Genomic DNA, 26881 nt, shown 5'->3' with positions numbered 1-26881 from the left:
TAATATGGGAGATAGTTCATCTGGGTGGTTGTCTTAACCCAGGATAGTGGTTATCTTGTAGAGTTACAGATACATATTGCATGGAACCAGCCATTTGGTCAAACTGATCTGTGTTGATCAAGGTGCCAATCCAAGCTAGTTCCATTTACCTGTGCTATCTCACATCTTTCCAAACTTTTCCTATCCATGTACCTGCCAATGCTACTGCTGTGAAACATCTTGGTATATTTTCCTACCTTAGAGGTGCCATATAAATGAATGAATGCTTTGTCCACATTTGTCTAAGGAGCATCCTTTTTAAGGTAGACCTATGCACCCTTTTGTAAAGAGGGACAATTTTGTTGACTTTGGGCATCTTTTCCCTCCTGAGGAAAAGCTCTCTCAATCAAAACAAGAATAATTTTGTAGGTTCTTGTGTTTGTCCTGTTTATTGTGCCCAAGGTCTCGTACACAGATTTCTGGACGGTGTAGGTATGGATACCAGGATGTCAGAAACAGTGAAACATAGAAAGGTTTGAGCTTTCTGCAGTTATACACATAAACCAAGAGCTTATTTGTATATGGAAAACCTATTGTACTTAAGTCAAAAGTATCAGAGCAGCAGATTCATTATTGACTTGGCAAGGTAATGTTCATGGGTCCATTCAGAAATCTGATGGCTGACGGGAAGAAGCTGTTCCTGAATCATTGAGTGTGTGTCTTCAGGCTCCTGCACAGCCTCCCTGATAGTAGCAATGAGAAGAGGGCATGTCCTGGGTGACGGGGGTCCTGAATGATGGCTGCGCCCTTTTTGAGGCATCACTCCTTGAAGATGTCCTGGATGCTACGAAGGCCAGTGCCCATGATGGAGCTGACTTGAGTTCACAACTTTCTGCAGCTTCTTTCAGTCCTGTGGCGTAGTTGCCCTCCCCACCCCAACTGGATGGTGATGCAGCAGTTAGAATGTTCTCCATAATACATCTGTAGAAATGTGTAGCAAAGTGCCTCAAGAAGCATCTGTATACATTTTTACACAGCTAATAATTAGACTTCGAGCATTCTGGTTGGTCTCCAGATGGGTTATCTCTGCTCTGTTTGAAATGTACAAATGCTTTAAGGAGTAGATGTGGAGTTGGTGGTTGGATACATACAGATAGAAGAAACAAGAAAAATTCAGGGTTGACCATTCAGGAGACAGATGGGAAGAATTTTTTTCAACAGCTCAACACTGAGTGAAATTCTATAACTGAGTGCATTGCTAAGTGTTCAAGATGAATATTACTAAATATTTAGTTTTTATGGAAATCAAGGGATTGGATTTGGTGCAGGAAAATTGTGTAGTGGGAATAGATCAGCATGATCTTACTGGTGAAGTGGAAGCAAGTAGATGAATAACCTATTTTTTGATGTTCTTATACTTTAATCTCGTCCTATTAAGGTAAAGAGGGAGTTAACTCATCTCTTGGGTTTCTCTCTTTTATATTTGGTATATATTCATGGTTTGATTATTTTTGTTTTTTTTATTAGTTCCATAATTAATTGAAAATGACATCACAGGTAGGTAGAGTTGTAAAGCACATTGGCCTTCATGGATCGAAGTATTGAGTACAGAAGTTGGGATGTTATGTTGAAGTTATGATGGTGAGGCCTAATTTGGAGTACTGTGTGCAGATTTGGTTACCTACTTACAGGAAAGATGTAAATAAGGTTGAAAGAGTACAGAGAAAATTTACAAGGATTTTGCCGGGACTGGCAGACCTGGGTTATAAGGAAAGATTGAATAGGTTAGAACTTTATTCCCTGAAATGTAGAAGATTGAGGGGAGATTTGATAGAGGTATACAAAACTATAAGTAGTACAAAAAAGTAGTGAGGTACTGATAGGCTTTTTCCATGGAAGTTAGGTGAGATTACATCTAGAGGCCATGGGTTAATGGTAAAAGGTGAAATGTTTAAGGGAACACAAGGGGGGAATCTTCCCTACTCAGAGGGCGGTGAGAATGTAGAATCAGTTGCCATCAGAAGAGGTGTATTTGGGATCGATTTCAGCATTTGAGAGAAATTTGGATAGGTACATAGATGGGAAGGGTATGCAGGGGTGCAGGCCAATGGGACCAGGCAGTTTAAATGGTTCAGCATGGACTAGATAAGCCTAAGGACCTATTTCTGTGCTGTGGTCTTCTATGACTATGGCTCTGTTTCTATGGAACTTTGTTTTAGAGCAGCTGAAAAGTACTTGTGATCGCTGATCTTTCCAAATGTGCCGCTGAACCCCACGTGTCTGGGTTGGTGTGGTGGAATTTCTATCTGCAATCTATTCTCGATTGCTTGGTCATGTTTGGGTACCATTTGATTTTTGGGTGGTGAGGGGGTGGGAGGTTGGGGGTCAATGAGAAGTGGGAGGAGAAAAGGGAAAGTCCACTTTGCTGGTTAGCTTTGGGGTAATGAGCTGATCAGACATGCCCGTTCTTCTCCCAGAGTAAGTGGGAATTGTTAACAAATTTTGCAATAACCCATGTGCGTGGTCTGCAAACAAATCCTCAGATTGTTTGTGGTATAGTGGGTGTTATGGGTTCTATACTGGTGCAATCAATGAAGTGTGAGGAAGCTCATAGCAAAAAAAATGTAAACTCTGTCTAATTTTGCAAGACTTTGTTAAAGTTCCAGTTCTATGTAGTGAAAATCTAGAAAATTGTTGTTTGCTTGAGTGTGGTACTTAAGCTTTCAAAAGTAAGAAATTTAAAAGGCTAGTTTCAAGCAACATTTCTAAGATAATCTAGAGATGTGACACCCAGGATAATGATACCTCTGGAACAAAATATCTCCATGTAGTTTCTGTAATTTTGGTCACAGTAATTTGAAAGAAGATGCGATGGCTAATAAGTACTCTTCAATATTTTCTGTTGTTGTATCGTGGTACGTATTATGAGATGAGTGTGGAAACTGCAGTTTCCTGGCTTGTTAATTACACAAATGACTATTGGTGTGAGGATAGTCAAATTATTTTATAAGCTGGTGCTGCTGGCTGCAAAATCTCAGGAGTTCAGCCATGCAGTGCTTACTTTGTCCAGCAGTCTAATGGACAGAAACTTGCTGAATCACCTATAGTACTTGCATCTGGCAGTGCCTGTCAATCTGTGCGGTTTCTTCATCCCTTATTCTATAATGTCAAAGGAATGTAACGGGGTCTGCTTTAAACCATGCCTGTGGCGTCAGTCATTAAATGATTTCAATGCCGGGGTAGGGGAGAAAGGTAACTGAGAGCAAAGTTCTTTCCTTTTTAAGCAGCTGAATCCAGTGGTATGAAGACTGTGGTCACTGACTGTTAGCCCATTGGACAGTTAATCCTGTACTGCAGGGGATCCCAATGTGGAGTTCACGGAACCTTCGGCTAATGGTAATGCTCCGTGGCATAAAATAGGTTAGGAACCCCTGCACTGGGTTTGTTGGTGATGAATTTTTGCACTGAGAAAGCCAGTCGCAATGATCTAGCAACCTCTAGATTGTGGACTACTCCTTTCCTGACATTGGTTGTGGTTCATTTGTGAAGTTGGGAGTCCTTTATATTTACTAGCTGATTTGTCTGGAAGGTAAATTTTCCAACTGATAAAAATAAAATTCACCCAAATGGCAAACTTGGCAGGACAATGTTCTTGACCGATTGTATTTGAAATCTTTCACAATGCTGAAAAGTATTAGAACATACAAGATTGTACTAGAAGCTGATGTATAAATGACAAAATATAATCTGTTTTTAAAAATTTCAATGCTGCTCCATTAAAATTTGTACTTTTAGGGAAGGAATTTGCTAAGCAGTAACTATATTATGTTATTTCAAAATGTGCTTACACTTGATATTTTATTGTGAGATAAATATGTCGGTTTTGCGAATGGAATGATTGGCACAATGAAGTGGAAAGCAGCGTATCTTGTGGATGTTATTCGTAATTCTATTTAAGTTGCACATGCACAGAAATCTTGATTACTGTTAGTTTTGTGCTATAATTGAACAAGAGTCAATATTCTACTGTTACAACTGCTACATCTAGGAACTCGTGTTGTTTTATATTAGAAAACCTTGTGGTCCATTGAAGAAAATGGGAAAAAAAAGATGCTAAAGTATTTCAACTTCTAACACAGTCCTAAAAATTATTTAGAAATTTCCGATTATATATCTGGCAGTTCAGAGCAAAGTGTCATCAAGTTAGAACCAGTTCTTTTTCTGTGCACATAGCATAATCTGCATTATAGGTTGTGGTTGTAGTTAAATGATAATGAGGCATTTGGTGTCAATTCAGACAGAAGTCTAGGACCAGAATTAAGGACAAAATTGCCATCTCGTGGATCATAAGATGTCTGAGATAGTCACTGATCCATACTTGTTGAGACATCCTCTTAGAATAATGTATGAAGTTTAATCTTGCCTGAAAGTTGCAAGTGTAATAACTCAACAACTTGAAAATAATAGTAGATTGATCAAAGCTGCCATGGAAGCAATATCCAGATTTGAATAATGAACTGGAGTTCATTTTAAGGATTTAAATAGTCAAATTGATAATAGAGAAACTGTGGTTTGGATTTTTAAAAAAGCTTTTGATGAGCCCCTTACAGGTAGTTGGTGAACAAAGTTAGAGTGTGTGAGGTTGTTAAAAACATTTGAATTTCAAGGTACATATATTATCAAAGTATGCATAGAATATACAACCCTGAGATTTGTCTTCTCCACAGACAGCCATGAAACAAAGAAAACCATGGAATACGTTTAAAAAAAACATCAACCCCCCCCATGCAAAAAGAAACAAATTGCACAAACAGCAACAAGAAAGGACGAACAAAGACACAGAATATAAAATAAAAGATCGAAGAGTCCATATTCAGTTCAGCTCCGTTCACCATCTATAGGCTGCTCTGATTCAAAGTTGGTTCGTGATGAGGTGGATGAGAAATGGTTATTGAACAGAAACCAACATGGGAATAAGTAGATTTATTTTACAGATTGGCAGAGTGCTTTGGGGCCCCAGCTATTCACGAATTCTGTTAACTATTTGGCTCAGGAGACCAAATGTCGCATTTTCTACAGCATCAGAAAACCTGGTGGATTGTAAGTTGAGCAAAGGGTGTAACAAGTCTTCAAGAGATACAGGCAAATAAAATCAATGGGGAAGATTATAGCCAATGGGATATAATGTGGAAAAATGGCATATCATCTAGTTTGGTGCATAAACTAGAAAAGCAGACAATTTTTTTAAGTGTTGAGAGACTAGGAAATGTTAATGTTCAAAGCATTCCAGGGATCCTTGTACACAAGTCAGTGAAAGTCAACATGCAGGTGTAGCATGTGCTAAAGAAGGCAGATGGTATATTGGCTTTCATTAAAAGAGGATTTGAATGTAGGAGTAAAGATGTTATGATACAATTATCCAGGGCCTCAGTGAGATTGTGTAATTGCTGTATAGGAAGTGAAGCAATATTGTAATAGACTTGTTGCAGGGGCGATCGGTTTATTGAATGAGAGAGATTTCTATTTACTATGAATGCCTGCAAGAAAATGAATCATAAGATAGTATATGGTGACATATATGTACTTTGATAATTTACTTTGAGTGGGTAATTTTATGAGAGATAATATATCTATCTCATTGATATACACAAAATATGATATCCCACTGGTTCAGAGGACCATTTGTCACAGTCTCAGTGTGGAAGGTAGGCTGCTAAGGACTGAACCAAGGAGAAATCTCTTCACTTAATGGACAGAAAATCTTTGGAGCTCTCTACCCAAAGAATCAGTCACTGAGTTAATGTGAGAGAGATCAATAGATTTGTGAATACTGAGGGAATAAATGGATATGGGGATAGGCCAGGGAGATGTTATTTGGGTAGCAGGTTAGCCATGATCTTGATGGAAGGCTGATCTTCTTTCTGACTGTAAAGGGCAGAGTGACTCACTCTTCAAAATGCAAATCTCAACACATTCTCAAACTTCTACAGATGTACCGTGGGGAGCATTCTTACAGGCTGCATCAAAGTCTGGTATGGTGGGGGGAGGGGCTACTGCACAGGATTGAAAGAAGCTAAAGAAAGTTGTAAAATGGTCAGCACCATCTTGGGTACTAGCCTCCACAGTATCCAAAACATCTTCAAAAAGTGATGCCTCAGAAAGGAGGCGTCCTTTATTAAGGACTGCTATCACCCAGGACATGCCCTCTTCTCATTGTTACAGTCAGGAAGGAGGTACAGGAGCCTGAAGGCACATACTCAGCGAATCAGGAACAGCTTCTTCCCCTCTGCCATCCGATTCCTGAATGGACATTGAACCAATGAACACTACTTCACTTTTTTATTATTTCTATTTTTTGATCTGCTATTTTTAAATTTAACGATTTAATATACATATACTTACCGTAATGCATTTTCCTATATTGTAATGTATTGCATTGTATTGCTGCTGCTAAGTTAACAAATTTCATGACATATGCTGGAGATATTAAACCTGATTCTGATTCTCAGCACATCAAAATTATCTACAGCAGAGAATATAGTCAGAGGATTTTGTAATGCCTGCTTGTACCAAGATATAATTTGTTCTTTCTGTCAAGGAAAAAATAACTTTCTTTAACATGCTTTTGTAAGTATAGTAAATGAATCAAATACAACACACACAAAATGCTGGAGAAACTCAGTAGGTCAGGCAGCATGTATGGAAATGTTAGCTATCTATTCATTTCCATCGATGCTGCCTGGCCTGCTGAGTTCCTCCAGCATTTTGTGTATGTTGCTTTGGATTTCCAGCATCTGCAGAATTTCTGATGGTAATGAATCAAATGTTAGCAGGTTGATTGACTCTGAGGGACTGTGCTTCACAGCTAAACCTGGTTCATTTTTCTGATAATTGTGTAGAAGTTTCAGTATCTGTGGCAGAAGTTTGGATATTTCTGTCATCCAGTTGCTGTATGCTTCTGACTTTTGGTTTCTTGCCTCTGGGATTTCCCATGCCTTTGTTTTGCTCTCCCTGGAGATGGTATCTTGGGCTTAAAGATAGTTTGGTGACAATGTATTATCTTTAGGTGATTTTGGTGATGCGTTCTAAAGAGCCAAGGAGATTTGAACCATTGATAAGGGTGCATTTGAGAGAACGATATCATTTACAAACTTATGAAGCTGTGAGCATCCATTTTAAGATAAGTTACAGGATCGAAAGAAGCTACAGAAAATGCTAAAATTAGTCAGCTCCATCTTGAGTACTAGCCTCCATAGTATCTAAGACAGCTTCAAGGAGCGGTACATCAGAAAGTTGACATCCATTATTCAGGACCCATTTCACCCAGGACATGCCCTCTTTTTATTGTTACTGTCAGGAAGAAGGTACAGAAGCCTGAAGGCACACACTCAGTGATTCAGGAACAGCTTCTACCCCTCTGCCATCAGATTCCTAAATGGACATTGAACCCATGAACACTTTTTAATGCATCATTTCTGTTTTTACGCTATTTTTAATTTACTATTTAATATACATATACTTACTGTAATTGATTTACTTATATTTTTCCTACATTATCATTTATTGCATTGTACTGCTGCTGCTGTTAATAAATTTCATGACATATACCGGTGATATTAAACCTGATTTTGATTCTGAGCGTGAAGTGGCGATAGTTTCAGAGTAGCTGCTGAATGGAATTTGATTTGATGGCAGCATTCATATCTCCTTGGGGTGTGAGCCCATCTCCAGATTGTTATGGTGAGCTGCAGTAGTTGATTCTGACATTCAGTGTGATACCCACATGGAGATCCTTCCTAACTTCCCCATCAGAATGGATCTTCTTAGGTAGAGTTGTTCCTTGTTCCTTCCCCGAGCATTGTAAGGCAGAATTATCCATTTTGAAATTGAAGTTCAAAATACATTTGTTATCAAAGTGTGTGTGCAGAAACTACAGTACTGTGCAAAAGTCTTAGGCACATATATATATATATATCTAGGGTGCCCAAGACTTTTGCTCAGCACTGTATTTGTCAATGTGGAGCGGAGAGTGAGTTTGTAAATCTGGTGGGAGCCAAGGATGCTGGTAATAGTCAGGGTGGAGGGCCACGGGAAGGACGTGGGACAGGTGGCAGAGAATGGGAGCATGGGGTGGGGGGTAGTGCGGGTGCAGACACACCCAGCTCCGATACACCAGGCAAGGTGACTTGATTCTAAACAATTGATTATTGCAGAATGTCTCTCTGGTGCTTCCCACTCCTTCTGCTCTCCCCCTTTTCCCAACCATGATTCCCCATTCTCAGTCTACAATAGAAACCCAAATTAGAATCAGGTTTATCATCACTCGCATGTCATGATTTTTTTGTGTGGCAGCAGTACAGTGCAATACTGCAAAGCATTTGGCACCCTAATTTTTTATTTTTATATTATATAAAAACAAATTCTGCAAATGGCAAAAAAAACACGAGCAAATAGCACAGAATATTAAACATCAAGCCGCAAAGTCCTTGGAACAGCCTAGGAATGTTCAGTTCATTTCAATTTAGTGCTGTGCCGTTCGTTGACTACAGTCCGCGTTAAAGGGCCCGGATCAAAATCGTGCGAAGTACCAACAAAAGGTGCATTGGGTTAGACATTTATCCCTCATATCTGTGACAAGGATATCAAAATATCCGAGAGGGATGGTACCAGATTCCCCCATGTCAATTGAGTGCAGGTGTTTCCAGTGAACAGGAGTAGGTGTGAGGGAAAGCTTTTCTTCTTATTGGGAATCTACTAGTGGAGACCAGATTTAGGAAACTTGCTTGGTTTCTATTCGAATCCAGAATCATTCACAGTGATTGATTATGTGAGTGTGTTTGGTGAGGTGATACTGGCACAACAGGGGTTCTAGATTAAAATGTGTTGTGGGTCAAGTAAATTCCTTCCAGATTTCGTTGCAGGTTCTGCTTTGAAGAGCAGGACTCTTTGTTCTGGAATACCTCTCCAGAAATAATGTTTTCAGTTCATTTTGCCTATTTAATTTTTTAATTACTTTTAACACAAATGAACAAGAGTAGTTCATCTCTTAACCCTAATCAGAAGTAAATCTATAAGCAGTCCTGAAGAAGAGTCTCGGCCGGAAATGTAGACTGTTTATTCATTTCCATAGATGCTTCCTGGCCTGCTGAGTTCCTCCAGCATTTTGTGTGTGTTGCTTTGGATTAATGGTATCTGCAGATTTTCTTGTGTTTGTGTTACTACAAACATTATATTGGTTGAGGCAGTCAGAAATGAGTTCTCAGTTTTATTTGGTTAGAAAACTATCGACTGGACAAGGAGCTTTGTATATGTGAAATTGTTTGAAACTTTTTTGTAGTGTTGAATTTGTTCTAATTTCATCAACTCAGTTTTTAAAAAAAATTGCAAACTATTTTACCATTCAGCGTTGTGTTGATGTGATAATGTGAAATGGTCCTTGTTGTCCTATTATATTTATTTCAAGTGTTGTATTTTTTTATTTTTAAATACTTCAATGTAGAAAGTTGCTTCTAATGTCAATTTTGTGCATATTTCTAACTATCGTTGTGCCCCAAACCCTATTTGTTTTTTTCCAATAGAGTTGTTTTTCTTTTGGGAGCTCCATCTTGTAAAACACATTTGTTTATATCTGGGGAAGCTGTAAACATTCTTTTAAATGTTCATTGCTTAATGCCGGTAGCGGTTCCCTGGGTTTCTGGCGGACACCGTCCGCAGCAAAGCGAGCCCCTTGTCCCTGTGGTGTTTTTTTTAAGAACAATTCTGCAGCCAGACAAGAATTAAAATGCATAATTTAACGAGGCTGGTTGAACTGGGGTGCCTAAAGATGTCAGCGGGACTTCTCAACCATTTCTTCCCCACCTCTCAGCGGCGCCCAGGATAAAGCATTGGGCGGACGAGAGATTTTCGGTTTAAATTCGCAAATACAAGGAGGAGTTTACAAAGCGCAAAAAAAAACGTTTCACACTCTGCCCTGACGCTGGGTGGCTTTAAACAGATTTGAATAATTGTCTTTAACACTCCTCGCTCTATTTATTATAGCAACTTCTTTGTTGAGGAACGAATTCGGGCAAGTTATTGAACCATCCATTTTCAAGCGAGATGCTGTGCGAAATCCCCACTAGAACTATAAAAACAACTTTTGTGTATTTTGTATATATTCCGGCGGCGACTAATTTAACATTCCCGAAACGAAGTTAAGAGTTTCGAGCCGCCTCTGGTTTTATTTTGAAAGCAATAGCGACTTCAGAGCCCTTCCAGTGCCGTGAGGTCGGGAAGCCTTGTATCTTGAAGCATGAAATTAAATGGGAACCGATTGGATTTTTGCATACTGATTGGCGAGCCCATGACATCACTGCGTTATACCCCTCCTCCCTCCTTTTTACTGTTTGCAGCCTGAATCTCTCTATTTCCACGTATCTTCAGTTTTTGTCCCCTTTTTTTGTTGTTTTTGTCACATACTTTATTCCTGCAAGCCAAAAATAAAGCCGGAGAAAGACGGAAGGAAATTCTGAAACGAGTTTTATTTTAAAAAAGAAAAGGGACGGCGGAGTATTAACGGTGAGGACACCCCCTCCCCTTTACTTGTCCACCTTTTTTGGGTAGGAAAGGGGTGATAAGTGGCGAGGGGACGGCAAGGCTGCTGTGCCCGAAGTTGCGGCACTCGATGCGTTGCTCCCGCCCCGCGTTACATTGTAGAAGGTTCGGACATTGTAAGTTTCGCGGCTTGTAAGTTTCGGGCTGGTCGCTGCAAACACGTGGACCGTCGCTTGTCTCTCGCTCTCTCCTATAGAATTATTACCTTCGATCTCTGGCGCGGTGGGTGGGTTTTTTTTTTGTTGTGTATGACGACGGGTGCGTTTAGTTTGAATTTCGCAAAAATGCGTTTTGTTCTTTTGCTTATTTAAAACAAAATCTCTTCCACTAGCCACCCCCCCCCCCCCTCCAAACACACGGATTGTACACGCTGGGCTGAAGTGCGCCACTTTTGTTAAGTTGAGTTGCAGCAGTCCTTTCTTCCGGCTTGTGGCCTTTCCGTGTTCCCCTATTTGTCTTTCCACCTCTTTCCTCTCTCCCCCCCCCCCACACCCCAACCCCCCCTCTCTTCCGAAGAGAGAAACAAAGACAGTAGGAAATGCAGCAACGAGAGCCCGAGGCTGGGGGAAATGGGTGGATAGGGAAGAGAACGTGAAACCGAAAGGGGAAATGTAGCCAAAGCAATGGGGGAGGGGTGGTGGAAAATCTCTGAAATTTAGTTGTAAAATCTGAACCCCTCCTCCGGAACTAACCGTACGTTCAAGTCACAACATAACGCGCGCCTTTCTACCCAGCTCCTTGTCCTTAAACGCACATGAACTGGGCACAAAGTTAACTGCAAAGCGTTTCCTTTTTTTTTGTCGAAACCAATTTAGGGATTAGGAACTTTTTTCCCTTTCTGCCAGGTTTTTAAATTTTGGAAGAACTTGAGCGTGAGAAAGACGGACCCCACCAATTGTATTTTTACTTGCGAAGTGCGAATTTGGCCCTTCGGAGCCGATTATCTCACCATGTGCTCGTTTCAGTGCCGAATTTCTGTGGCACGTTTGGTTTCTTGGTTGAGATTGGTCTGTAAATAACTGCTAAAGATGTGCTGTGAAGCGAACCTCATTTTTCTAATGGTCATAAACCATTGGCTGAGAGGTGCTTTAATTCTACAGGTGCTGCTTCTGGCTGTGATCTCCAATGGCAGGATTGACCTCACCTTCCTACTGAGAACCCTTAAATTTGAGCTGTGATGCATTGTGATTGAGAGATTAATTCTGGAATGTAGGTGAGAGCATCTGGTGTGCTTTAAGTGGAATTGTTTGTGTATTGGGTGATTGTGTATCTGATTGTGTACCATGCAATTACAACGAGCAAGCCTTTTCACCTGTAACCTTTGCTGGCTGTATTTTGCACTCAAGGTAGGGGTTGGGCAATGGTTATAAGTATTTTATTGACAATCCAGCTTATGTAGCCAACTGTGTTGTAATAATTACTTTTTCTTTACTGAAGATGATACCTTGCTAGCCTTTGAGCTAGACTAGGCCACAGGAAGCTGTTTGTCTAATTTCTGGCATTGTGATGTGCACTGATTTCTTTTCCTCCTTTTTCACCTCCCAAGTTACAGTCCTTGGAAGGGGTCTCCAGGGTAAAGTGGCTCTAGGCCTGTCTTGAATTACCACACACCAAACAAGGAGTGGAATCCCTTTCAGCAGCTCTGTTGAAAGAGTTCATGACTCGAGATGTGAAAGAATTCAGATTGGGCTTGAGTTGATATGCCAGTGGGTTTGCAAACAAATCACGGTTGCAGGATATGACCCCACCATCATGGGGGTCATACAGTCCAAAACACGTTAACTTCCCATTTTATGCTAATTTTACCCAATTTTATTGGGGTGATAAGAGTGTGGAATAAGCTGCCATCACAAATGGTGGATGCTGTTAAGAGAAATTTGGATGTGTGTGTGGATGGGAGGGATATGGAGGGCTATGGACCAGGTGCAGTTCCAGAGGACTAGGCAGATTAATGGTTCAACACAGACCAAAGGGCCTGTTTCTGTGCTGTAGTGTTCTATCACTCTCTATTCCCTCTACATTCCCCATGCTCCTCCACTCACCTTTACAGTGGATTTTAACCTACCAACCAGTATCTCCTAGAGATAGTGGGTTAAACTGGAGCACCAGGAAGATATCCATGTGATAGGGAGAATGTTCAGACTCCACACAGATGGCACCTGAGGTCAGGGTTGAACCTGGGTTGCTGGTGCTGCACCTCAACTTAGTGTTCCATAGTGCCTTGTTAAAACCCATCATGGTGTCCAACCACACCAGCTCCGGCAGAATCTGAAAGTCTCTTGAACTTTGCTGGCCTAAAATCAGAATAAACTTGCTGATCAACTTATAATATCTCAGCCATCTTTATTTCAGTAACATTAACTGGCCATTAACTTGTTGCTGCTTGTGAGATCTGCTTTTCATAATGTGATATGTAAAAATAGGATGTGAAACTTTGGAACGTAAATTGTGAAGTGCTTTTTAAAAGTTTACTCTAGAGATGTCCATTTAATCTTTGGAGGTTTCTTTCTGAGAGATCTCTGCCTTTCTGAGAGACCTCAGTCCATTGTGGCTGCTCTCCAAGGGGGTTTGGGTAAGGGTGTTGGCATTGCTTGCCTTTTTGGTTGATTTCTTTACTGTAACTGCAACAAAATATTGAACTTAGTAGTCGTAGAGGGGAGAAGGTGTAGACTGGGCCTGTGTGACTCCCTTTGTATGAAAGTCCAGTAGTTTTCCACCCCCCACCCCCCACGATGCAGAAGCTTTCCTTCCAACTCGGGTTTGATGCTGTGTTCACAAGGACAGTGTAAAACAACAATATCTGGGAATGTGGAGAGAGTCTGCTGGAGCCTTCTGCTTCCTGTATTCAGAGTTTTGAATTACACCACTTGGAATGTTTGACCCAAAGTGAAATTTCTTAAACTTTCCACACCTGCCTTCTTTCTGCTCCCCAATCTTTGCTCTTCACTAATATCTCTTTGCCACACCCATTTCACTCCTCTCTCTTTGCTGAGGGCAATGACAACATTTTCAGTACAACTTTGTTGACATAAGTGGTGGTTAGCAACTTTGTCTCAACAAGATTTTGTACCTGTTGAACATTTTATTAATATCAGCAACCTTCCAACTGGTGTTTTTTCTAATGTTTTGACTGTTGAACATCCTGCTTTAGACAGCAGACAGCAGCAGAATGCTGAGTCAGAGTGGGTTGGCTTCATTGGATAGGATTTACTTGACTTACTGTGACCTTAGTTTGTGAACCTAGAGTGGGAAGCCCAAGCACAAAATTGCTGAGCACCTGGATCTCTTGGTGGCCATCCATTTTGGTTCTCCTTTTCCACTCCCTCGCTGATGTGTCTGTCCTCTGCCTCCACTGCTAAGTCAAGGCTACATGCAAATTAGAGAAACAGCACCTCCGATTCTTCATCCTGGGCATCCTCCAACCTGGTAGCATTAAGATCGAATTCTCAAACTTCTAGTAACTTCTCCTTCTGTCCCTATATCCCTTTCCTCTTTACTCTTTCTTTCTGATATACCTGGTTCTCTTTATCTCCTTACATGTTCCACTTTCCTGTCTTAGCAAATTCCATATCTTTAGCCCTTTGTGACTTAGACCTATCACCTCCCATCTTCTGATGCCATTCCCATTCTCCCCTCTCCCTCATCTGCCTTTCATCCTCCTTCACCTGGATCACCTGCTATTACTAGCTCAACCCCTTCCTTCGACTGTTTTAGCTTGGCTTTCTCTCCTCTTTCAGTACAGAACCCTTGACTGTCCATTCTTCCCCACAAATGGTTAGTAGCCTGCTAAATTCCTCCAGCACTTGGTACATTGCCATAGAATACCCACTGCTGAAGTGCTTTTGCTTATGGAGAGCAGGCAGCCTTTTTTAGCTGTAAAAGTGAGGGGAGGGGAAAAGTGAAAGATGCAGTCTGGTGGGTAGAGTTGGTGGTCTGGAACCTATTTAAACCAATATGTATTTTTTGGGTATGAAATGTAGAGCTAATATTTGGTCAAATGGAGCATCTTCCCTTCCACTGGCATCTTCTGTTTTAAGTTGGACTGTGACAATGCACTTAACCCTGTTTAGTTCTCAGTCCCAGTAAAAGTGGGGAGAGGAATGAGTCAAATTGAGGTAGTGAGCAAGGAAGTTAATATAGTAGTTAGAATTGTTATCCTTTGTGTTGCTGTTTTTTTTAGTCTTAACACTTGCATACAACCAATGTTACTAGTTTACTCACTAAGTTCAGTTGGGTTTGGCCCAGACTATTTTCATTCTCTCCTAGATCAGAGCTGGTAACACTGATTTTGCTCTACTTTCATACTAAGGCCAAGGGTTAATCCTTTAAAAATATGAAATGATATGCAGTAAAAGAAACTGTTGTTCAGAGACCTGTAGGGATATCCCCAGCGATATTCTGAGTTGCACGTACTGATGCAAGTAGGTACAGGAAAAGAAGTTCAGTTCCAGTCCTGACAGATTATTTTCACTGCATTCAGTGCTCACCCTGTGATCTATGTTGGAAAAGCGAGGTGAAGAGTAGTTGACTGTTTTGTTGAACATCTGCGCTGTATCTGCAAAAGCATCTTAAGTTTCTGATAGTATGTCATTTTAACCTTCCTTCCCGTTCTTACATGAATGCATCTGTCCTTGGCCTTCTCCGTTGCTATAGAGTGGCCAAATGCAAACTGGAAGAATAACATCTCATATTCTGCTTGAGTAACTTAAAACCTGATGAGATGAGCACTGAATTTTCCCTGTGTCTGGTAACCCACATCCCTGGTGTTCTTCACCCACAGGCTTGCATGTCTCCTGTGTCTCCGTTCTCAACCAACCCCATCCCCAATCTCATCCGGTTCCAAGTGTTCCATGGGCTGGCTCCTCTTGTCCCCCACCAGCCTCTGTCCCACCACTCACTTGTACCGCTATATGTTCTTTGCTCTTCCTCCAACCTCATCTCCACTGGTATTAGTCCTTTGGGGGTGGGGAGATGAATTCAAATACCCTTATTAGTCAATATCCCCAGTTTTATATAATCCTTGTTTAATTTGTTTCATGATTGACTTTAATTTTTACTCTGGATTTGTTTCTTGGTAACCTCTTCAGCTCATTTTCTCTAAGCAGAAACATTAAATGTGACGGGATAAATTAGGATAAAGTGTTGAGAACAGCTTACTATGGTTGGGAGACTGGCAACTCAAGTACAGAATGCTAAGATCTGGGTGCTCTATTGATCTGTGACTAGTACGATAGAAAGTGGGTCTTGGTATCCACTTGTTTAAGGTTAACTGTGCCTCAACTGGCCATCGGTTTAATATTCCTTCACTTCACCTCTTCCTCCCACCAGAACAAACACAGAATGGCAAATCAGTGCAAACATCGGAATGTAAACATTTAGTCTTTCACTACGATGATCCCACTGGAATGATGACCATGTATTGATTTTGAATTTAGGAGATATTTTGAATTTAATAATTTGTAGCCTTTCACGTTGATTTGGCGTTGTGATCAACAGAAATTTTGGGTTGAAGGTGTCGCTTTTATCTTCTGTCCTGTCTGGACACCTTTACTTGAGTTGCATCAGACATTATTTGATTCATTTGACATTTAGTACCTGGGCAAACACATGAAGGATTTGCATGTTGTTGAGTGTTGCATCTACTTGAACTGGGCTGCCACTGTTTACCTTTCTTCTCAGAACATCGTTCTTCCGGTGTTGATGCTCTGTCTACTGGTGACTTTGCCCGTGGACCAGTGAGCCACACACAAGTACTGATGCTGTTTGTTCAGAGGGCAGGATCGGGATTACTGAGCCTCATCCAGCATTGTCTAATGTGTACGTGCAGCCCATTTGCAGGGATTGGTTCTGCTGAGTACCGCGCGGTACAAAATTCAAGTTTCTCCGTCTTCGGCAAATCTGAGATCTGTCAAAGAACCTTGCAGCTGAAGTATGGTTGCAGCTATAAATGTTTTGGCAACCACCTTATTTCTTGGACAGCAGTGTGTTTAAGTGACATTTGCTAAGAACTGACCATTTGGCCAGCTGGGAAGGCGGGCGTGATGCTGGTTAATATACAACCGTTTTGGTGATGGAGCAGGTGTAATACAGATTCCATGCTCAAATCTCTGGGATGTGACTTGAATCCTTTCCCCTTCATTAGCTTAGCAAACCACAGTACTGAGGCTCATTTGTTGCCCTGTTATAAAAGTGACTACAATTGAATGGAAAATCTCGAGTCTATCTTGACAATTATTTTCTTATTTCATTTGCCTCCCAGATTGAGCCGGAGGAAGTGTGGTGAATGGAATGGCTGGAATAGATCAGAGGAGGTGAGTGCTGTTTGTTGCGGTTTTATTTTCCTCCTGGTTAAACTCGTATGTCATATTGTGCACTTTGTGGAACAGCTCCTCCCTGGTGATGTGTTCTCGGTAACTCTCTCATGCACCCTAGATGCTGTCCCTCATTGGAACACAACCTGCTACCTGGGTCGACTCCCAAGTGCACTCAGAACCACGCTGGGGAGCCCCTTAAGATGCAAGAAATTCCATTGTGTTTGTGGGGAGGTGATAACGTCTGTCACGGTGGTGCAGTGGTTAGTGTGGCGCTGTTACAGCTCGGGGTGTTCCAGAGATCGCCATTCAATTCTGGCACTGTTCTCTGTAAGGAGTCTCCGTACTGCTCCCTGTGGAATGTCTGGGTGTTCTCGGGGTCCTCTGCTTTCCTCCACAGTCCAAAGGTGTAGCTGGTGGGTTAATTGGTCATTTTAAATGGTCCCATGGTTAGGTTGGAGTTAATTTGGTTTGTTATGGGTTGTTGGGGTGGAGTGACTCAAAAGGGTCTATTCCGTGCTGTGTCGCTATATACCGGTAAGTAGATATAATGGTAGCCGGGGACATGAAAGAGTACATTTTGGAGAATCACCCGGAAGCATAAACTTTACCCATCAGTTCCTTTTGGGTCCCAGCTAGTGCTAGTCCTTGCTGCTAGATTCTCATTCAGGTCATTTGCTTGTGTTAATTTAGGTTCAGAAAGGAATATTTCTTGTGGTGTGACCTTGATCATAAAGCTCAGGCTTATTGAGAGGAGGCCAGTGTTGGTGAATTCTGGATTTATCTCTGCACTCCTCTCGTGCATGTTCTGAAAGGACACAAAACTTGGTGCTTCGGTCTTGTGCACCTGTTCACCTGTTTAGCTGAGCAATCTGAAGTTGTGGTAGGAGTGTAGGAAGTTGCTTTGAGCCTATCTCCTAACTCTTAAATTATATAAATTATATAATCCTCACTGTTTGCCTTGTATGATGATCAACTGGGTTCAGATTAAGGTTGGGAAATGGCAGTTTTTGACCTGTTTGTGCCTGAGCTTTTGTGGAGAGCTCCCTTTCTTTTTATGTTTGTATTGTTCATGTTCATCCCTGGGTGGGGTGGCTGCACAGAGAGCATCTTTTGGGGGGGGGGGGCGGGGGAGAGAAATTCTCTCTCTGGGCCCAAGTCATTGCTCTGTAAATCTTGGCTCCTCTTATCTGGCAAAGCTGGGCTATCTCATTATTCCCTTTTTTTATTTTGTACTTCTCATGCTGTAACGGGAGACCGTTCAGCCCACCAAGTTTATGCTCACTTTCAATGCAATCCCTCTATCGTAAACCACTTTCTCTCATAAACTTCTGAACTGTTCCTGATTCTCCTGTCAGCTGTCTACACTGTTGGTTGATCTTTGGGAGTGGGAGGACACCAGAGCGCCCACGGGATGCACGCAGGGAGAATGTGCAGGTTCCACACAGATAGCATCTGGCGTCAGCACAAACAGGGATCCCTGAAACTGCAGCTTGGTTACCTGGCTTTCAACCCACTATTATCCTCAATGTTGCAGTATATCAAAATCCACTCCCTGACTTATTTCTAGAACAAAATCCGCGATTTCCTTCATTGTTCGGCTCCCAGTTGGCAGCATGAGAACTTAAGGACACTTGTAAGGGAGTGCTGAGTTACTCAGGGCAGGGCTAAGTGATGTTTGTTGTATAAATATTTCTGTTGTAGAGCAGTTCAAGGCTGCTTGCTGGCATAGCGCCAGGAGTCAGTGAGTTGTTTATAGGTGTGCTCGCTGTGGGCAGGGAAGAGGAAAGAACCTAGTGCAAGTGTGGCATTAAGAAAGGGACTGCGTGGTCTTAACGTGTTGGTACTTGACTGTGGTTTAGGTGAGGAAAAATACAGTGGCTACCAAGGTCAGTGCATTGATATGGGTTTCTACTGTGTCTGGCCTAAATAGGAAATGGTGGAACTAGTTGGGTATGCTGCAGAATGCAATCTTCAGTCATTCAGTGTGGAAACTGGCCTTTTCAGCTACACTAGTTCTATAAAGGAGCAGAATTAGGCCATTCAGCCCATCTAATCTGCTATATCACTCAATCATAGTTTTTATTTTAACCCCATTCTCCCGCCTTCTCCCTTTAACCCTCCCCCCCCCCCAACCGATCAAGAACCTGCCAACCTCTGCCTTGAATGTACCCAAAAACTTGGCCTCTGCAGCCCCCTGTGGAGCAGCAGCAAAATTCACGGATTCACCATCACCAAAGAAATCTTCATCTCAGTTTGGAAGTGTTGTACCTTTATTCTGAGGCACTGGCCCCCTTACTAATGGAAACATCTTCTCTCCATGTCCACTCTATCTAGGCCTTCCAGTATCTCCTAGGTTCCAAAGAGATCCACACCCCTGCCCATCTTTCTCCATTGAGTACTGGTCCAGAGTCATTAAACTTTTCATTCCTGAGATCATTTTAATGAACTTCCTCTGGACCTGCTCTTGGGTTTGCACATCTTTCTATGATACTGGGCCAAAGTTACTCTCAATGTTTCAGGTGTTCTCTGACTAATGCCTTACATCTTCACTTCCACGTTCTAGTCCTTTCGAAATGAATACTACATTGCATTTGCCTCCTTACCCTTTCGACCTGCAGGTTAACATATCAAGGAACCTGAACCAAAACTCTCTAGTCCATTTGGACCTCTTAAGTTCTGAGTTTTCTCCCCATTTAGAAAATAGTTCACACTATTCTTCCTACCAAAGCTGCTGTGATTCAACTGCAGTCAGGACAGTTTGTAGTGGTCATCTAACCTACAAATCCGTATACCTTTGGGACATGAGAAGAAACCAGAGCACCTAGACTAAGCTTGCGTGGTCACCTGGAGATCATGCAAACTCCACACAATGAGCACTGGAGTCCAGGATTGGAACTGGGCCTCCAGAACTGAGAGGCAACAGCTCTGCTGGCTGTACTACTGAAGCAGAGGTTAACGACACAAGGACTGGTTTGCATCTAAGAACTGGCTGTCAAGCATTTACAGGAACTGGACAACATAGCAAAGGGCAATCCTAGACTTCTTGCACACGTGGTTTGTCTGGATGTTGTTAAGTTTTGGTTGGAGTGGGCGATAGATATAAAGAATATGCATTTATTATGTACCTTTAGTGACCCTTGCAGCAGATGAACCTGCGGAAGTGCACTCACAAGCTTAATTGGGATGTTGACCAGATGGTCCATTGCACCCATGTTGCGCCCTGGTCAGTTTTTAGTTCTTCAACAAAGTGTTCTTGAAGAAGTGCTGAGGGAACTTTTATCGCTATAAAAAGCATGATGCAGCCTCAGTGTACATCCTAATCAGTAAGCTGTCACCCCAATACTGCCACACTCCCTGTTGCCTATATTTTGCGCTCAAGCACACAACCTGAGTGATAGGACATCCCACCCACTTGGTCATCGTTTGAACCTGGTACAAAAGAACCTCTGGCATCTAGCCCGGACGCATTGGGTTGGGGAATCTTCAGCCTACACGGAACAACCTTCCCGAATCATCAAGAGCTGGCTGGGCCAGTCTCTAAGTACAGGGACAGCTTGGAGCCTATTGACTTGAGGATGTTCCAGGGGGAGACTTATTTAAGGAAGCACCTTTTTTTTAAAAAAACAAAAAGGCAGTAGTTTTGGGGGATTGAGAAGGAATGTTAGAAGAATAAAGATGGAAGTGGAGGAAGGTTGGTGTAATCTTTTGTTAAATTATGTTTAGCTATGTGAAACTTCTTGCAAGTATGGGAGGTGATAATTTTTTTTCAGTGGGTGGTAGATTCAAGACAACCGATGGGTTGACTGGGTGGAGCTGACAGGAGTTGACTTAGCATTTAGCTTTGTAAATCTTCCCCATCTCCTGACGATCTGTCTTCTAGGCTTCTGGTACTACGGCGCCAGCCGTTGAGGGCTATTCAATGAGGCAAATTCTGGCAGACTCTTCAAATGTTGCTGGGGTAACCCAAGTCGTGCTTATTATCTGCCCAGTGGGCTGGTTATCCCAGACCAATGTTTGCGATTCATTTTCCTAATCTTAGCCTGCTCAGGATGATCAGGGAGTTACTTTGTTTATTTTTCATTGTTTTCTTGATTAAAACTCAATTTACAGGTCAAAATACATTGTTTAATAAGTCAGTACTGTCCAACATGTTTTGGCACCTTGGCCCCAGAGGAATCCTGTGTCATTTGACTGTATCCACCTATGGTTTGAGTGTCAATTAAATTAGATTTGACATGATTACCCTGACCCCAGTCACAGGACTAGGAATAAAGTGCTCAGATATTGGGGTGCACATACAAATTCAAAGTGTGAATGTTACCGGAGAAGATTTGATGAATATTGCCTGGGTTACAGTGGAGGACCACTGAGCCCTTTCGTAAAATGCCTCGGTCCCTTCAACGTCTCTTACTGAGCAGACAGGGCTCTAGTTTGAGTCCCTCTTTAATTTGCTTCGTTAATAGAACAACAGTAAAGAAGCTGCCATACCAGGTAAAGGAGATGAGTCTGTGGTCTGCTCTAAAAGACTGCACTTCAGTCAGTCAGCCTCCCTCAGGTAATGCTATGCTCGGTTGTGTGTGTTGGTGTGTCGAACTTGAACTTGAACTTCTGACTGAAGTCAGATGGCTACTAAGATTGCCTTGTTGCCTCTGGATACCATCCTCCCCTTGGGGTGGTGATACGAGCACACAGGATCACTTGTAACCATGAAGGGAATTGTGATCATTTGCTGCATTAGCACAGATCTTAGAAATTGCTTGTTCCTTGGAATAGTAGTAATTTACACAGGTGGGTGTTGATTGTTTGGAAAATTTTGTAGAGGAATACAAATTTACAAAACATTTGAGTCTGGTTAGCCTCCAACTTCATATGAATCTAGATTTCTCCTTCTGATAGAAATTCCACCCACCCTGCCCCCAGTCCCCACTCTAACCTTGCACCTCTTCTCACCTGCCCCTGTGTCCTCTCCTCCTTCCCTTTCTCATTTTTCCACTCTCCTCTTCAATCAGATTCCTTCATCTCCAGCCCTTGACTTTTCCAACCCACCTGGCTTCACCTATCACCTTCCAGCTAACCTGCTTCCCCTCTCTCCCCCCTCCCCCCACCCCACTTTTTATTCTGGTGTCTTCCGCTTTCCTTTCTGGTCCTGAAGAAGGGTCTCGGCCTGAAACGTTGACTGTTCATTCACATTCTTGGATGCTGCCTGACCTGCTGAGTTCCTCCAGCACTTTGAGTGCTTTCCTGATGGATTTTCAGCATCTGCAGAATTTTTCCTGTTTACAAAAACCTAATTGAGCCATTAAACCGCAAATATTGTTACAAAGCATCAACATCGTTAGTGTTCCACTCTGAACCATTTAAGAGTGTTACCCAGGACCAGAGTGAGAGAACACTAGACTGGGGTCTTGCCCCACAGAACCTTTGTGATGATAGTACTGAGCGTATCCTCAGCACAGACTTCTTCTGCTTCGTATCTGACATTGGTTGTTGATTCAACAACTTCCGCTTCCTTTTTCATTCTCCCTTCTTGCTCTCATTCTCACTCCATGGTGCTGGGAAGAGCTGTTTAATGGTCGGCCTAGCTCGCTATTTCCTGTAAGGAGGGACATAGCTACTGAGAGTTATTGAGCTGTCGGTGACAACTTGCTGAATGACCTTGTGGTTAGTGTCTGTGTATCGCCTCTATCTGCTTTTCCAGTTCGGTACAGTTGGTTCTTTCTGTTCAGGGCCAAGCTGATAGTGTCTTTGTGTCCTGATTTCATTGTCTCAGGCTATTTCCAATCATCTGCCACCACTCCCAACCTCCATGAGTTGTCCCAGCCCACTTCTGTGACGTGTGTCTTTCATTCATTGTATGTTCTTTTTTGTGAAAACTTTGGCCCATGGACTTAAGTCTCAAGCCCTACCTGTAACATATTGGAGGTTCAGCGAGATACCTGGGGCAGCATCTGACAGGAGAACTGGTGGCACTGAGGAACTCTTCTAGGAAACATGTTATAGGGGCAGTGTATTACAAACGGAGGTGGGGAGAAATATTGTGAAGGTGGCTGTATGAGATGGGACTGTGTACAGAGAAGAACCACTTGTGGTATTATGCTGGAGAGGCAAATTAATCCTTGTGGCGTCTTGTATCCTGCAGATGTCACATTTCCAATGTGCTCGGTATCTAGTGATTCAAAAATGCTTAATATGAATTAGAAATAGTGGAGGTCATCCTATCTGATCTTTCTAATATGTAATATCCTGCTCCCTGAACTTATTATTGGTTCGCATTTGCTCTCCTTAACTATAAATAATTTATAATATTACCACAACCAATTAAAAAAAAACAATTGGAGTTATGTGGCATTTTTGAAATGCCTTTTGAAAATTATGATAAACCAGGGTCCCTGTCAATCACCTCACCCAACTTTATCTGGCCAGTTAGATATAATCTTTAAAAGCTATTCCATTTGTAAAATATACTTTTTATTTTCTCTTTCACGTAACTGTTTTCACTGGCTAACCTAATGACTTCATAAGTTCCCATTAGGGCTGTAAAGTTCACAGTAGTAAATTTCTGAGATTGAGTATATCGATGTTTGCTATTTGGGAGGATTTGGGTTCTTTTTAGTCACATGTCAACTCGAGAGCTTGCATGTCAGGTGCCTGATGAAGAACATTTGCAGTTCATTGCCACACGACTCGGTGCAAAGCTCACCCTTGTGTACGCACACGTGGCCATTGTGTCCTCCCTTGCATTGCCAGAGTGATGCCTGTGTTCATCAACAAAGCCTGAGGTCTGCTGATACAAGCCATCCATTAGGCCTGGAATTTACTGACCAGCAGACTGAAATGTTGCATTGACTTAAAATTAATTTGGGATTAATGTTAACAGCAAGTATTGGTTGAATTGCTCAACAGACACATAAATTATTGATCTGCCTTGCTAGTGCTGGCTGTGAGATGGTTATTGACAATGTTCTCCTACAGCTCCATCATATTTCTACTGAATCTCCTTGCAACTAATTTGAGCATTTTGTATGTTTCTTCTCTGAAAATTGGCACCAGAAATTCTGCTCCCTTTTGGCACCTTGCTGAGGTTTAAAACTATGACCAAGCATGTTGCTACTAGATCAGTCAGGGTTTGGCTGAAGGAGAAGGTAGTGGCCAGGGGGAGGGAGGTGGGGATGATCACACATTTTGCGCTCCTGATCCCTTGTTTTATTCTAGTCTTTTAGATTAGCTTCACATCACTAAAGCACTTACTGTTAAATGAAATTTAAATCCATGATCCTTCTGGGTTGCTAGTGCATGGTTGGCTTGATCCTCTGGTGTAGGATTCGGTACAATCATGGTGTCTAGAGTACAGAAATGGGCTCTTCGGCACACTGAGTACTGGCCATCAGTTGTTCATTTCCATTGATCCCACTTTATTCTCCCCCTTTGTTTCACTTATAACGTACCCAGTGTCCCACTCAACTATGTTTTAGGGGCAGTTTATTGCAGAGAGTTAACCCGCCAACCCACACCCGGTTAGATGTGGGAGCACACTGGAGCATCTGTGGGAAGTTTATTTTATTTATTTCCAGCTACAGCCCAGGACGGGCCCTTCCAGCCCAACGAGCTGCGTGCCCGGCAACTCACCTACTTAACCCCAGCCTAATCACAGGATAATTTACAATGCCTGGCTAACCTACTAATTGGTGCATATTTGTATTGTGGGAGGAGACCCAGAGTGCCTGGGGGGGGGGGGGAGGGGGGCAGATCCTGCATGGTCACAAGGAGAGTGTGTAACCTCCGTACGTGCGGCGCCTGAGTTGAGCTCCAGCACCCCGAGCCGTGATAGTGCAGCGATAACCGCTGCATTACCGCGGCTGCAAGTGTGTTGATGCCACGGAGGAATGCCATTCAGCCCATCAAGTTTATATGTTTTGCTAGTGTGTGTTCCTGTAAACCATGAGCTCCTCTCTGACTCTCCTACAGGAGGCAGTCGGCCCACACTACCTTCGGGACGTGGAAGTTACCAGGGCGTCCAGGCAATGCTCAGAGGTGGATCTCAACAGACATGGTGCCTGAGGTCAGGATGAATCCGTGTTGCCCGCATTTCAGTCGGAAACAATGTCTGCTTGCAGGAAGTATTAGCTGAAGTAGGGCACGACAGACAGTCGAAGAAGCAGACTGCTGTAGCTCATAGGTTTTGTGTTTTGTATCTTATGCTCTAATGTGTGAACTTCAGGTGTAGTGTGCTGAGACTGAATCTTGAAGGGTGCTCAGTTTTGCTCGTGTGTGGCTCCTGCCACAGTAGAGTCTACCCAGTTTGTGTATCAGTGACTGAGCCCTCTGGGACCATCTCTGCACTCAGCAGCCCAAAGCCCCTGCATCACACAAGCACTGGAGGGCTGATTTGAGGTATGGCTGTGTGGTTCAAACAGGCTGCACTGTGGACGTATTACATACCCGGTGTTGAACTGTGTTGAAATATTGGCGGGGAAGGGGTGTGGGTGGGGATGATGGGGAGAAGGAGTGATGTGGATTTGGTTGTCTTGAAGTCCCCTCCTGGCATGGTGACTCGTGCTGACACACTAATGCTTTGCTGGAGTGTTTGGCCTGTCAGTGACTGCGGTCTGTTCTGTGACATACAAGTGAAAAAGCTTGCGGTGTATGGACTACTGTGGTGTAGAGCAGAGTCCTCTTTTGATGAACAAAACCCTCACTTAATGGGAATTGTCTATACCTTGCGGATATTCGTTCTCTCTGATGGGTGACCACTGTGGGGGAAATTAACTGTAAATATTGGAAGTATAGCAGCATGCCAGTTCGTTTTAACACCATGCACATTTATTCACAGAGCACGGAACGCAAGCTGCTGCTCACCAGCTCCAATGTCTTCCCAAGAAATGCCATCAAACGCTGATAGAACTACAAATGTGAATAACTTGCTGTCAGAGGTAGGTATAGGTGGGTGACTATCTCTCCACTTCCCCTTATTTCCTTCAGGGTATCCTCTCTATCCTACGTTTTGTCCTCTTCCATGTCTGCCTCTTTCTTCCTGCACCATTTCCCATAAGGACCTGTCCTGGGAAGGCTCCCGTCCCCATTCCATATCTTGTGAACACCATTCAAATTGGCAGCATTCGGTTGCCTGTGTACGTTGATCTTTCCAACGTTCTTCCTCACCGCACCAGTTCTCAGGCAGCTTATCCAATGCCGGGTGACATGTGAACAGAATTGTCTTCCAAATACTTGACGGGCAGACGGTCTTCAAACTCCATCATAGACTTTTGCCAGCTAATCCATCTCTCGCCCTGGGTTAGAATCAGATACAGAACCTGATTGTACAATTTCACAAAAAAGACCCAGAAAATGTGCGAATCACTCATCGGATCAGGCAAGCATCACTGGAAAGAACATTCAGTGCTTCAAATGGTTGTGACAAAGGCTGCAGACCCGAAACGTTATGTTTTTCAAAGATGCTGCTCGATCTTTTACTTTAATTTCAGATTTTAAGCACTTGCAGATCTTTGTATTTTTCTTATTATTTCCAGCTTGAGTAAATTGATGGCAAGATGATCTTCATATATCTGTACGTCAGCATTTCCCACCTTCCACCTGCTCAAGCAAACTGTGGCAGAAACTCTCGTCACTTTGGTCAAGATCTCTGTTCTGGCTCATTATTCTACTCTAAACCTTTGGTCATCTGTGACTTGCCACCCTTGCCCATGATCTTTGCTTACTGACTTCTGACTCCTAGTTAAGAAACTAATACGAATTTTAAAATTCTCAATGCTGTTTCTAATTCCTTTTGTTATCTTACCTTGCTTATCTTTCTAATCTCCCTGAGCCCTTTAACCCTTGGGTTATTTGCTGTGGTCTAATGTTTGACCTGCATTTAATTGTTCTCTTCTGGCCATTGTGCACTCAGCTGCTAAGAGCTAAACTCTAGAATTCCCTTCTGAAAGCTTTCTAAGTCTTCTTTGAAGTACTAACTCCTTAATCAAGTTTTGGACCATCTG

General features: G+C 42.5%; 1 protein-coding gene across 1 annotated transcript in view; it reads left to right on the top strand.

Annotated features, from left to right (window-relative positions):
* LOC140725331 (uncharacterized) overlaps positions 1 to 26881 on the top strand; it is a 91886-nt gene that overhangs the window by 23026 nt on the left and 41979 nt on the right. Inside the window, exons 2-4 of the mRNA XM_073040659.1 lie at positions 16832 to 16883; positions 24852 to 24945; positions 25717 to 25816. The gene's annotated coding sequence lies outside the window, so the exon portion shown is untranslated. The remainder of the gene's footprint in view (positions 1 to 16831; positions 16884 to 24851; positions 24946 to 25716; positions 25817 to 26881) is intronic.

The sequence above is a fragment of the Hemitrygon akajei genome, chromosome 3 (assembly GCF_048418815.1).
Source record: "Hemitrygon akajei chromosome 3, sHemAka1.3, whole genome shotgun sequence".
NCBI classification, from domain to species: Eukaryota; Metazoa; Chordata; class Chondrichthyes; order Myliobatiformes; family Dasyatidae; genus Hemitrygon; species Hemitrygon akajei.
This window is presented reverse-complemented; position numbering and strand designations above follow the sequence as displayed.